The sequence below is a fragment of the Pempheris klunzingeri genome, chromosome 19 (assembly GCF_042242105.1).
Source record: "Pempheris klunzingeri isolate RE-2024b chromosome 19, fPemKlu1.hap1, whole genome shotgun sequence".
NCBI classification, from domain to species: Eukaryota; Metazoa; Chordata; class Actinopteri; order Acropomatiformes; family Pempheridae; genus Pempheris; species Pempheris klunzingeri.
In genome coordinates, this window is record NC_092030.1 from 457,501 (window position 1) to 470,000 (window position 12,500).

The following is a 12,500-nucleotide window of genomic DNA, read 5'->3' on the forward strand; positions in this document are numbered from 1 at the left end:
GCTGTGTGTTAGTGACACATTACCCAGGAATGTTTCCCCCAAAACCAGCCCTTCATTTTTCTAACAAAATCACAGAAAGTTAACTCCTCTGTAAATAGCTTCTCTATGAAGTCAAGACATTTGCAGATAAATTGCGGTGGAGTCTGTGTTTTAGTGTCAGGTCCTGCCTGGACGGCTCTCTGTGAGCTTCCTCCTGCAGCCCGAGGCCTGAAGACGGTGCTCGGCGTGTAGGTGTGTTTGTACCATTTTCACTGGACACCAGAGCCGCATGTTGAGCTGGATGTACGGCTGACTGCATGTTTCCCACAATCCTGGAGGCTTTGATAGATTTTGAGCCTTAAAAACAGCAGCGTAGCTCAAACACACAAAGCCAACAGACGTTGTGTTCGCCGTGGACCAGAGCTGCCGTGCAGTAACAGAACCCACGTCTGGTCCCGTCTGGTGGGTCGATAAGGACATGATTTGTAGGGCCAGCAGGAAAGGCTCAGGTGTTACCGGACACAACGGCGGCTTCCTTCCGGGCCGGTGAGCCAGGGAGCTCAGCACCAGGACCGGGAGCGAGCAGGGAGCAGCCGGTCCTGCCCTCACACGGCTCTTAAATGATTCACATATTCAGATATTTTACACGTGCAAACGAACAATTATTCCAATTAATGTCTCCTGTTTAATCCCACCTGGTCTGAGCAGAACCACACAGCTTTTAGATTCTGCTCCACATGCAGCATGAAAAGCATTTAACGCTCCTTCAGCAGTGCAGGAAACTACACAAGAGTCTATTGTCTGTCTGCTAGCTGCCCACTGGGTCTGAAACCAGCAGCATGTTTAGTGGAGCTCAGTGTTTCTGTCATCTGCCGTGGAGTGCTTTAGACAGAGGAAATATAGAAACATGGACTCATCATGCCACCTTTACCCTGCCCATCTTTAACTGAAGAACAGCTTTTTAATAATAAGACTTCACTCTGTGCTTCTGATGCAGTAATGTGACCATAAATGGTATCTGGTTTGATTATTAAACTACAGTCATGGTGATGATGACGTCTAAAGAATATTTATATAACAGCAGATTGACTTTTACACCATTAGCTGATTTAAGGACTCTGATAAAAGTTGGTTCACTCTGCTCTGTGTTATTTAGGTGGACTCTATAAAATAGGCTCTACAAAACAGAGCTTAATGAATCACGCTGTCCTCTGAGGTCAGGTGTACGTCTGTTATCGATAAGGCTGCTGTATGTGTGAAGGCTGCAGAACTGTAGACGATTATAGATAGATTATCAGTGTGGTCGTCTGAGGACACACATGGTTCACATGCAGAGTGGAGCTGATGACCTGCAGCACCACAGCCTGACACAAACCAGACATTTCACACCACGTCATGTTTGAGTTGTGCCTCTAATTATCGTCTGACCCTCAAGGATTTGTCTTTTCTCTGTTTTAACCTAAAACACGTCTGGCGGTCCGAGCTGCAGCGCCGGGTCTCAGCAGAGCGTGTCGTGGGGCGAAGCGGTGACAGAATGCTGCGTCCCCTTAGCGTGCTGTCACGTACCAGCCTCCACGTCCAGCAGCTAACGTGGCTGCATGTGTGGTTTTCTCAGGTTGTGCAGCAGCGGTAACGGCAGTGTTCTTCCTGCTGCGCTCACGTTTGTTCTCTGATAGTCTGAACATGCCAGGACCTCAAAGGGAGGAGCGCTGCTTTATCAGACTCTGTGGGCAGGTGTGGAGTTATGCAAGGTCAACATGAATCAGAGGAATTCTTCTGTGAGAGTGTGTGAGTGTGAGAGTGAGGTGTGTCCATGCTAGACTCTGTGTCTGCCTCTGAGTGTTGTTTCTGCTCCTCACCGTCTTCCTGAATATGTGTTTGGAACATATCATTGACATTTTGGGATTCGTCTCTGGATCATTTCGGCTGAGCCCGCTGGCCAAACACTCAGTGTAGTGAGGAGGGTTCTGTGTGTGTGTGTGTGTGTGTTAGCAGTGTTTAAGACAAGCAGACGGTGTAATCTGGTTTCTGGGAATGTGGCTGGCGATCAGCCTCAGACAGACTTACAGCCACGTCTGAACAGTCAGCTGTCAGAAAAGCTTCCTGCACCGGTCGAACGGTTCTGTGGCGTCTTTTTATTCAATGTGAATTCACTTCAGCCAATTCAACGTTCTCATTTTATTCATTAAACTTTATCCTGATGCTTAAGAAACACACACAGAAAGTTTGTGTGAACGTAAACGTCTCTGTGCTGTTCAGTCCCCAGATATTTCCCTTTCATTTAAATCTTTTATTCAATGAACTCAATTGTGAAAGATTGATTAGCATGTAGATGTATTATGTTGGCCAAACAGCACAGTTTACCATCAGCACTGATTCTAAAGTAATATTTTACTTTGAGAAATGTTGACAATATAAAGAACTTTCTTTAAAAAAGTTGACAATCTTTTGATTTCACTCAGGATCTGTGTGATCAGAGAGAAAGTTCTTATTACTATGAATCAAACATTCAGCTCCAGCTTCCACTGCGTCATAGTTCTCAGTAATAAAACGTCCTGAGGTTGGATCTCGGCCCTGAACGCTGCTCTGTGACACAGTGTGAAAGAATGTCTGAAAACTGCATTTTTCTGCAGCGTTTCTTGGAACAAGGTTAACGTTTGAAAAGCTGGTCGTGTGTAATTAGTTTGAGAATCTTAATTAAATCGTGTAGTGTGCCCCCCCCTCCCCAGCCCGTCTCCGTCCTTCTGTCTGAGCTCTCAAGTAGTTCATTTACTGAGACTGTTATCTACAACCAACGCCCCCCCAGCACATTACTTACTGCCTGTGCTGCTGCACACACACACACACACACACACACACACACACACACACACACACACACACACACACACACACACACACACACACACACACACACACACACACACACGCTGATTATTATGTATGTATTCTATTGTTGACAGTGGTTCAGTGTGAAGCTTCACTCAGGCCTTCATGCTGCCTCAGTGCTTAGACCTGCTCCCCCAGCTGCTAGACTAAGCAGGATTACTCAAGGCTTTCACACACACACACACACACACACTCCTTCACATCCATGAATGTAGACCAGTATCCACAGCATATGCGCAGTAACCCCCCCTCCTTTACCATCCAGTGTGTGTGTGTGTGTGTGTCTAATTGATGTGTGGATTATGGCGTCTCCTCTCTCCACACAGCTGTTTCATGGCTTCACTTCATCCGTCCTCCATGACAGTGGAGACTAAACTCTGCTGTGTTCACCAGTTAAAGTCTGTCTGTGGGTGCAGTGAGGAGGTGGGTCTGACGTTGTAACTGGAGTCACACGCCGATCATCTGAAAACATTTCTAAATAATGCATTGTGCACTTTTAGCTGAAAACATTAATCCATAACCCCCCTCTGCCTTTTAGCCCACTTTTTCCAGTCACAAAATCCAAGTGATTGCACGGTAACACAGTAATGCAGCAGCCCTTTGAACTGAAGCACAGCCTGAAGAATCTCCACTTGGCTCTGTTTGACTTGGCCCAGTCTGACCTGGTTTGGCATGGAATGGTTTGTTCTGGCTGGCTGTGGTGAAAGGGTATTAGTCCTGGGACGGCCCAGCGATAATCTGGGAGAGGAGAGGGATGGAGGAAGGGTGTGTGTGCAGTCTAAGGGATAACGACGGGCCCGCTCACACCTCCTGCAGCCGGTTATCTGTAGATGTCCTCTGTGGTCAGATTCTGTCTCCATCCAGCTGATTCCAGCGTGAAGGTAGAAATAAGCACATGCAGCCAATCAGAGGGTGAATTCACAGCAGGAATGATTTAATGACGACTGTCAGGACGACTGCACACACGTTAAACATTAACTCAAACTTTTCACATTTCCATCTCCAGTTAAAGGTCATAAACAGAAACACGTTCAAACCTTTAACTTCAAACAGTTCAGACTGTCAGAGGTTTCTGATTTCTCTCACTGAATCCTCTGGGATGAGAGATGAAACACAGTAAATGCAGACAGTGAATGTGAAGAGCGCTTCCTCTGAGTTCGTCCTGGTCCGAGCTGACTGCCGCTGTGCTCGTTATCCTGAAGCTTCACCTCTGATTTTGACCACACGGACGTCTAAAAGAATGTTTAAAGAGTCAGACTTGAGCCAGTTTAAATGAGTCCAGGGACAGGCAGAGGAAACTGGCTTAGAGCCTGTTTAAACATGGATCCAATTAAAGCAGGAAGTGCCCGTGGGATCCCTTTACTCCTCATCGCCTGTACATGAAGCACAGGCGCACTGCGAGGAAACCTGCTCAAACACACATCCTGGACTGTGTGTGCCTGTGCTTGCATGCTCACTGACGGGTGGGTGTGTGTTTGTGCACGGACATGTCTGTTGTCGGCCGTGGGCGTGAGGATGAGGATGATGATGATGATGATGCTTCTCTGGTGCTTCATCTGCATGTTTGTGCTCATGAGCGTCTGTTCTTTGGAAAAGAACCTCCTGCTGTGTGTAACATGACTCAGTAGATCCATCTATGACATGTAGACTGATGATGATGATGATGATGATGATGATGATGATGAAGGGGGGGGGACTGGGGGGGACGGCGAGCAGGAGAGAGACCCTGTTTGGGCAAGAAGGTCAGTCAGGCTCCCCGCCCCCAGTTTGGTTCAGATGGGGTGTTTAGTTTGGCCTGTGCTGGACAACTGGAACAATATTCATGCTAGGAGAGGGAGGGAGGGAGGGAGGGAGGGAGGAATGGAGGGAGGGAGGAATGGACTCGGATCACCTGAAAAAACTCATGAGAGACTTTTGGCATCGTCCTGCTGAGTTTGCAGGGCTCCTCTGAGAGCTGTGAGATGTACCTTTGTGCTCCGTGATTGAAGAGCTGGAAGTGACAAACTGGTTTATGGATGAAACTTTAAAGTAGAGACTTGAGAAAAAGTTTCCTGTTTCAGATTTGGTGCCTTAAATTTTCTCCCTGGAGCTCCGCAGATGATCAGTGAGCCCGTGGGACTTGAGCAGTGTTATTTGACTCTACTGTGACTGTGTGTGTGTGTGTGTGTGTGTGTGTGTGTGAACCTCCCTGTCCCGACTGACTCCAGGGATTCAGTATATCTTGACCCACTCTCCTGACTTTATGAGCAGCCTTTGACCATAATGACGCTGGTTGCTTTCCAAGTCCAGCAGTGTTTATTTATAGGGCAGGAAAGGCTATTTATGTGAAGAGGAAGTGCTGCACGAGGGCCGTTTTTTACTGGAGGTCTTCTTGCTAAGGCTGCAGTCACCCAAAGGAAATCTTAGTCAAGTGAAATTCCACTAATACTATTTATAATCCACAGTAATTTTAGTTCACAGGAGCTGCTGGTCTAGTTGCTGTGACTTTGGTGTTTTAAAAGGTTATTAGTTCACATCCCGACTGCTCCTTTAACACACCAAAGTCACAAAATAACAAACACACTGACTGATGGAGGCAGCAGCTCTAAAATCCCTGTTTTAGGGAATGTAGTCTGGTGTGTGTGCTGTTTGTGGTTAAACCAAAAGGATCTTCCAGGTCTCTCTCTGTAGGGATCCTTTCCATGATGCTGTCACACACTTAGAATAACACTCTGAGCCTGTCAGTGGATCAAACAAGCTCTTTTAGTGGACCTACTGTGATCAGGTGCAGTTGTCCCAAAGGATCACGTTGCAGCCATTGCAGCCCGTTTGGTGGCTGCTGGCTGAGGTGATCTACTGGTGATCTACTGGTGATCTACTAGACCAGTTCCAACACTTTTACTACCTACCAGTCATGTATTCTTCTTCTGCTCTGGGTTGTTCTTGGTGAACTCTCTCATATCATTGAATTACAGTATCGTGGCCTAATAAATACAGGAAAACAAGCGTTTCTCCGTATTGCAGTGTGTGGTCGGATGAGAGCGGATCGACCAGCTGATTTCTCTGGTTCTGCTGCTTCGTTGTAAAGCCGACCGTGTTTCAGGAGAGCGATGTTACTCTCCTACTCCACTAGTTCACATGTGGACCGACAGCAGCAACATCCAGTAGTTTTGAGAGTAAGACACGCTCAGTGGGGAGAGGGTGGTGCACCAGAATTGCAGTACATCTAAAACCAACTCACGATGAAGATTTATTTCATTTTCTAAACGTGCGTCCAGAGCAGGCAGCACTGTGAAATCAGTGTGAGAGCAACCATCTGGTCTTTGTTTAAACGCTCTGTCTACTGGCTCTCTTATTCTAGGTTTGAGTTTCAGAGGCTAGTAAACTGTGTGTGTGTGTGTGTGTGTGTGGGGGGGGGGGGGGGTACACAGAGCAGTAAGCGGTTTCAGCTGGGCCCAGGAGAAAGGAGGTATTGTTTGAGGACATTTGAGCGTCTGCTTTGTTGCAGATAGGAGGTTTGAAGTTAACAGCGACTCCTGATCAGAGGGCAGAGATGCTGTAGATGAGTCTGTCTCTGCCGTTGTTCTCTGCATTGTTTGCTCTTCATCCTCCTCTTCTCTTCCTGTCTGTGCTGCCCTCCTGAGTCTCTCTCAGACAAAGAGTATGCTGTAACCCGTACAGAGGTTTTCCCCTGTGGAGCTCTCTGTGTGTGTGTGTGTGTGTGTGTGTCTTACCTTCCCGTCTAACCTACTTTTCTTTCTGCATTTATTTAGCTCCATCTTTCATCACTGCAGGTGATCCCACTGTGGAGCTGTGCTGCTGTGACTTCAGTCACAGTTTCTCTCCACTTTCCTGCTCATGATCTTGTGCTGGTTCGGTTGCTGTTTTTCTCCTTTTGTACTTGACATGACTCGGTCTGATGTATCTCCTCCACATGTTTTGGCCCTTCAGTAAGTCTGTGTTATCTTTAGAAGTGACTCTTCCTCGCTCAGTCTGCTCTCACCTTCGTCCCTGTTTGACGTCCTGACAGTGACCCACCAGATCACCGTGAAGCTCGTCAGGGGCACTGTTCACTTTGACCCTCCGTCAGGTCACATTTCCCTTAAACATCCCTTTAATCCTCCACAAGGCATCTGGAAAAGCTCTTCCTGGATTTCCATGAAATTCGCTGTGGATGTACATGCTCCTGGTTTTACCTTTCAGATTTTTTATCATCTTAAGATTTCCTCTGAGGATTTGCTTACCATGTGTTTTCTTGTTCAGTGAGTTCACGCGGATGTAGTTAACAAACAAACCGAGCCAAAAGGCCTCCTGGTTTCTCTGCAGAAGCATCTGCTTTAAAATAAACAGGGAACTTTGTTTTTAGTAGGGATTGAGGACGTAGTGAAGGCAAACAGGACGACCCAGGAACACCTTTTTATCTGCAGATCAACAGTTCTTTTGTCTGTTTTGGAGGGAAACACTTTGAGTTTTGTGTCAGACTCAAACAGCTGTGAGACGTATGAAGAGAGGAAGAGTGACTCGTTAATGTAAAGCAACACAACATAAATACCATCAGAAGTCACATTCATTCATCTCTGTTCCTCTCAGCACGTCTCTGCCTCGTCGTCCTTGCAGGCAAACAGGAAACACTTAATGTTATCAGCCCTCTCTTTGTGCGTCTTAATGTGTCAGACTAAAGACAGAGGGAACAAACTCTGCCGTCCACACCCTGATCCCTCTGTAAACACACTTATCACAGCACAAGCTACAGAAGGAGAGCGAGGACCTGGAGGAGGCAGGCCGAAGGGGAAGTGAGACCCTTTCCACTTCCTGGTGCTACACACTCAGCGACAGTGGTCTTACTGCTTTATAATCCCGGGATTAGTGACTTACCACTTACTGCTGGGGGGTTAAAGCCATGCTGTCCAGTGAAAGCCAAGCTCAGGACCAGCAGAAAATGTCCGAGATCATTTAGAGTCCGTGTGTTCAGTATTTGATGTCCTCTTTGCTGCGGTGTGTCCAGATTCTATACCATGTTTTGATTAAAGCAGCTGGAATCAATACTGAAATCAATGACTGTGAATGGGGTCGCTCGCAGTGATGACTGCCCCCTCTGGGCTTTAACTGGAGCTCAAAGTGAGCTCATGTTGGACGTGACTGTGCTGCTGGATGTGTGAATGTGACGATATGTCAGCGTGTATTCACAGAGTGTCTGTCTCTGTGCTTCGCTCTGAGCTCTGACGGGACGTCTTCAACTCACCTGTTTTTGTCCAAATGCCCAGAATGTCCAACTTAGAATCACATAACACAAAAAACGGCACATATATCTGGACAGAGGAGAGGCTGGAGCGAGGCCACGTCTGGCTTCTCCGTGTGAAACAGTTAATCAGAATAGTTGCTGATTAATCTTCTGCCTGTTTGAGCTCTAATGAGGAGTTCAGGCTGCTCTGCTGTTGTTGTGGCACTGATGGAGGATATTAAAAATGAATCAACGGTGTCTTGAATATAACCATTCTCAGCTTTGTTTTCAAGTTTTAGTGCTGAACTGGCCTTTTGAAACCTGAGTGTCTCCTCGCCTGTTTTCCCATCACACGAACACAAACACCTCTTTCCCGTGGGGGGGCGTGTTTGGATCCCACCAGCTCTCCTACCCACCGTCTACGTAGCTGTTTACAGTGCAGGGACTGGGGAATGCTTTTAACCCTCATTAGAGATTCGAGCTTAATGATTTTCCATTTACAGGACACTTCTCCAGAGTGTGAAGCAGGATGATTATGTCTTTCTGTTCCAGAAAACTCTTAAATACTCTCTGTTGAACATTTGTTTGTTGGAGCCGAGGCCGGAGCTGATTTTGCACCATCTCTGGCAGCACACGATGGTTTCAGCCTCCCTGCGATGACGCTGTTTGTGCAAGCGGCTGAAAGTGGAGCAGTGCATTCCGCTCCACTTAAACCTGCCCAGCGTGGTCTGCTGCTGTCGGTGTCTCTGCGCCGCTCTGTCGTGACTGTCCTTCATTTTTTGTTCGGCCTATTAAAGCCACAGAGGCCGTTAGGCAGGACGGGGCGATACAGCCCATCACTGTTTCCCCGCTCATTGTTTCTATGAGTCCTGTGGGGGGCATTTGTGTTGGAGGAGGCTCCCGGTCTTGTTAATGAGACCACGATGGGAGCATGCACCGCAAATGTCAGCTGTAGAGTGTGTGTCAGTGTTTATGGAGGTGTTTCTATCACAGTCACACAAAGTACAGAGTAGATGCTTGTAGACACTTTGGGCTTTTTTCCCTGTTTTATTTAAATGTTTTTACAGTCCAAACAGTGAATGTAGAAGAAGCATTGTCAGATTAATAGTTAAGAGAAACGACGGTTGCTTGCAGCCCTGAATATTCAGTATTTAGTCGTTTGTGCTTCGGCTCCTGGTTACAGTCGAGCGCGACCAGAGTGATGCTTCAGTGTGCAAAGAGGAAGTCCTGCTCAATATGAAACACATATATCATCATTTAAAGCCCACAAAGCTTCATGTGAACACCTTTAGGTAACAATAAGCACCAGAGTGATGACTCCACTTAAAGCTACTCAACCACAGAGTAGACTCCTTCCTCCCTCGGTGCTCTTCGGTGTTCATTCGAAGCGACTGACAGCCAGTGACGGCATGAACGAACCTTTGCTGCAGTGAGGCCACAGAGAGCTGGGAGGGCTGGTTGTCTACTGGTATCACTGGGAGTGTGTTTGATGACACTAGTTTTAAACTGGCTCTCTTTATAACACTGTGATAACAGTAGTGACAGTAAAGGGGACAATCATCATCACTCTGATCTTCTTCTCTGTGTTTCTGTCTGTCTTTAGTTTTCTCTGAAGCTCTTTGGATCAGCTGAGTTGTGTGTGAAGGCGGTTTCATTTCCCTCTCAGGCCGGACGGGTGTGTGTTGTCGACCCTCCGTCATGGCAGCTCTGCTTGTCTGTAAATCTGGGGACGGCACACCTTAAGTTTGATTGGACAGTGAATGTTGAAACCTGTATTTTCTCTCTTGGAGAAATGAGTTCATTCCCACGGAGGCATTGAATCACAATTTAGTCTTCCTGATATGATTCTGTGTCCTGTGTGACATTCAGCTCTGAAAATGATTTGATAACGACAGCTAAATATTTGCTGCTTGAGTGGAAACCAGGAACTGAAATGTTCAGATCTCGTACTTTCCCTTCTGCCCAACAGACTGGAGCAATCTATACACTTATGATAGTCTGTCAACCCGGAGTAGGCGAGGGAGCACCATTAACTGATCCAGAAAACATACTGAGTCTGGTTTAATCAGATGGGTCACAGAGAAACCGGATCCAGCCCCAGCATGCACGGGGAATAAAGCAATGCATACAGACAGAGTAGAGTTTACCCTCTGGGTCAGATACAGGAAATAAGATTCAGATCCATCTTCAGTCAGCTCAGCAGACCCTTCAAACAGGTCCCAGTAAAGAGCAGCGGCCTTCAGCAGAGTCTGGTTTTACTCTGTCCTGACTGGACTCACATTAAAGCACCCCTCATCATCTGCACCACGTGACCGCTGCTGTTACTCAGTGTGTCGTGTGCAGGGGGGGGGGTGTTTCCGGATCACAAAGGCCGTCCATTACAGCAGCCAGGTCCACCCTTCCTGATGTCCACAGACCGTGATAAGAGGACTCCTGGCTCAGACCACCTCCAGGCTGCTTTTACATTCTCTGGTCAGACTCTGACAACAGAAACAGAAAGTGTTTATTTCCTTCAGGGTGCCTTGGTTATGTACACTGTGTTCATCTTCTTCTCTTTCTTACTGAACCTTTTAGTATCGCGCTGACAGAACAACACATGACTGTGGATGAAAATCATGAGACTGGCTGCGAGGCAGATCCACCTCAGTGAAAACAAGGAATCCAAACCGCCATGTGGGATGTGTCCTTCATAGCTCAGCTATCTCCTGTTGCGCCAATCATAGTGACGGACACAAGCGTGACTCCTCTGTTCCTCTGTCGCCCCCCCCCACAGTCCGCCTGTGAATGTTCGGCTCCAGAATCCAGGAAACTGGTTGGTGGAGGTCCTGAATCAGCAGCCGACGGTCTAAACCTGTAGACCTTTAGGCTAAAACTTCAGCAGCTGAGAGTCTGAAGTCAAAGGTTCCCTGTGAGTCCTCTTGTAAACAAACCCAAGCTGCGCTCTCATTCTCACTAAAACACACTGTGTGCGTTTGTTTTAATATTTACTTCAGTGTTTGCCAGCTTGCAGTCTTCTTCCCTTGTGCCTTTGGTGCATTTCTGCACTTTACCGCCGCTGGACAGCGTGAAACCGGCGGCATGAATGTGTCGCATTGCTTTCATGCTTGAGCACATGTGTGTGTCTTAGCATGTGTGTGTGATACAAACATGTGGGATTCACTAGTGAACATTTTGCTCCGTAATACAGACAGAAGACAGACCGACCAATCAGAGGACTCCACACTTCTTTATACAGACTGATACGACCAATTATTAAAACTCACATTGGCTGATTTCACTGGTTGGTTGGTTTAAGTGGTTGAAACCTGGTAACCTGTGTGTTTGTCAGTGTTTTGTGATGAACTTGTTCCCACTGCACATGTGAAGGTGTCATTTATTTAGTAATGGCTCTGGAAAGTATTTGTGGAAGTACTCTGGACACCTGGTAGACTCGTATATCTACAGCTTGTGTCTCTGTCAGAGCTCCAATCTGTTATTTCCAGTCTGTCAGAGACCTTTCTCGTCTTACACCTCCTCCTAAACACCACCTCACCTCTCGCTCAGCTGCTTTGAAGTGTGGATCACAGGGAGTGTGTGGCCATTCTCTTCCAGAGCTCCTGGATGCCAATAATGCCTCTCCACTCTCAGTCATCTCAGACTCCATTTTCACTTTTCTGAGCAGCAACAGTTCAGTGTTTGTGTTTTCCTCGACGGGCCTCGTTAATGACTCCGGTGCTCGGGTTGCAGAGCTCAGTGGTCCTGGCTGTTTCTGTGACATGGGGGATTTTTATAGCCGCCGTTTTTCCACCAGCTGTGCAAAATGTGTTGCAGTGATTGCATCTGGATGTTTGCCAGCGAGGCTATGAACACCACGTATCACCGTGCTGGCTTTTTGCTCTCCTGAAATAGAGTACAGTTTGCCACCACAAGTATTTATGGAGTCACAGAGTTCACCCCCCATCACATGAAGGTCAGTGGGCTATCAGGTCAATTCTAATACTGGGCTGTATCCTAATATGCACAGCGGGGAGAGCTGACTAATGAACTCATGCTGCCAACACACTCCCCCCTCCCTCTGCTATCAGGTTAAACTGATTAATGTACGTTCTGCTCCTTTAACAACTACCTCTTCAGACTCGTTGTCTAATCTTTGCTAAGCGCTCTCTCCACTGTCTACTTTACCGTCACACTGCAGTGAAGCAACAGCGTCTCTGTATGAGCTCATGCTTCTCTTTATCTGAGCAGCCTGTCAGAGATACAAATGTGGGCCATTTGGTTCGTGTCAGTGTGTCAGTGTGTGCGCTCACATTGGATCTGGTGTGTGTGTGTGTGTGTGTGTGTGTGTCCACATATGGACAAATGTTTGTGTGGGCCACAGCAGAGCCAAAAAGGCCTCCTCTTCCTCTGAGGAGCATTAGTCAGAGTGAGGGCAGCTCGGCCGTCTGGGCTGCAG

The 12,500-nt window shown here is 47.2% G+C and overlaps 1 protein-coding gene across 2 annotated transcripts in view; it reads left to right on the top strand.

Moving 5' to 3' along the window:
* The window catches only part of rai14 (retinoic acid induced 14), a 30,586-nt gene that overhangs the window by 3,570 nt on the left and 14,516 nt on the right, over positions 1-12,500 (top strand). The gene's annotated exons all lie outside the window — the stretch shown is intronic.